This window comes from Barbus barbus (genome assembly GCF_936440315.1).
Source record: "Barbus barbus genome assembly, chromosome: 23".
NCBI lineage: Eukaryota > Metazoa > Chordata > Actinopteri > Cypriniformes > Cyprinidae > Barbus > Barbus barbus.
This window is the reverse complement of record NC_136751.1, coordinates 12932443-12934621: the sequence shown is the minus strand read 5'-3', so window position 1 is coordinate 12934621 and position 2179 is coordinate 12932443.

The following is a 2179-nucleotide window of genomic DNA, read 5'->3' as shown; positions in this document are numbered from 1 at the left end:
TGTTGCTTTAATTTGAATAAATGTAATGATTGATTAATTAGGGACTTTATTCAAAATAAAATGACAAAATGTTTAGCACAAAATATTACAAAAATTACACATTTTACATTTGAATTAAGGACTTTAATGACCTTACATGGTACATTTCAAGTCACACCAGTGAAAATGACGTGGTAAGGGATAGACGTACAGTCAGTTCAGTGGGTTGTATTGTTTTATACCTCAACGTATATATATATATATATATATATATATATATACACATACATATATATGTGTGTGTGTGTACGTATGTATGTATGTGTATGTATATATATAGTAGTGCTGTCAAAGTTAAGGCGTTAATGCAAATTAATTTTAACGGCACTCATTTTATTGATTTGATTAAATCAGAGACGGCTCGATTATCAGGATTTTTTAAGAAGTGAGCTGCCCTGTCCTGCAAAAATGTAAAAAGGTTTATGTAAGTAAATTGCTCAGTGCAAAGAAAGAGAACTAATGGGAACTTGGCATTTCTTTTTTCATGTGTCTACTAAAAATGAACAAGTTCTTCGAAAACATCTATGACCTTTGAAACATGTCTAGTCATCATGCTCTATGTTGACTATGGTTTCAATAATAATAAACATATTATTTGCATAAAGGATCCATATTTATCCATGCACATGTTGATTAGAGTAAAAACAAATTTATGGTACATTTAGAACAAATAAAAATGTGCGATTAATCGCCATTCTCAAGTGTCAATTTTTCGAAATTGACATTCATACATCATCTGAAAGCTGAATAAATAAGCTTTCCATTGATGTATGGTTTGTTAGGATTAGACAATATTTGGCCGAGATACAACTATTTAGAAATCTGGAATCTGAGGGTGCAAAAAAATCTAAATATTGAGAAAATCACCTTTAAAGTTGTCCAAATGAAATTCTTAGCAATGCATATTACTAATCAAAAATTAAGTTTAGATATATTTATGGTAAGAAATTTACAAAATATGTTCATGGAACTTGATCTATACTTAAATATCCTAATGGTTTTTCGCATAAAAGAAAAATCGATAATTTTGACCCATACAATGTATTTTTGGCTATTGCTACAAATATAACCCAGCGACTAAGACTGGTTTTGTGGTCCAGGGTCACACACACACAAACACACACACACACACACACACACACACACACACACACACACACATATACATATATATTTAACGAACAGGGTCGTAAAAGAGCCGTCATAATCCTTATTCGGAGTGTCTATTTACACTAAGTGCAAATAGCCCATCTTGTTGGCAAAGGCTATTTACACTAACTCCGCCCACTAATGTGTGATTGGGTTAATCAACAATAAAAAAGAAGTTAGTTCAACATCAGTGGCGTAGGTGGTAAGGCGCATGCTTTTTGACGCGATCGACCCGAGTTCGAGCCCACCTTTTGCCAAACAATTTTTTCTCCCTTTTCAAATCTCATATCGCATCAGAAAGGCATTTATTTTCAATAAAAATTAAGGAAATAATCAAAAAGTTGAAAATAAAGTATCGAGTAGGGTTAGGGTAGGTGTAGGGAGGGCTTTATTGTCCCAATAAGGTGGCATCCATTTAATACATTTGAATTAAAATTATAATTTACACTCAGTACGTTATTATTGCGTACTGTTTTATAATGTACTACAATACTGAGGTGCAGATAATTGCCACTATTTGCAATAAGTAGTATAAATAGCAGAAAACCTTGCTATTTTAACAGTGTAAATAGAATCCATCGCTATTTGCACTTAGTGTAAATAGCATCTGTCACTAAAACAATATTCTATTTGCACTTAGTGTAAATAGCATCTGTCACTAAAACAATATTCTATTTGCACTTGGTGTAAATAGCATCTATCGCTATTTACACTTAGTGCAAATAGCCGCTGCCATCTTTATTACCCATCATTTTAATTTTCATATTTTAATTGCTTATATTTTTGTTCACATTTTCTTTTCTAATAATAAACCTACAGGATGAACACATAGGCTAATGCATTTATTTATTTATGAATAGAACAGATGAACAGAGACTGTACATCACTTTTCATGTTTAACATCACACAGTGATCAACGCAGTGACAGTGGAGGCCACTAAAAACAGCAAAATTTGCCAGGGCTGGGTTAAAAAAAATAGATTACTCGATT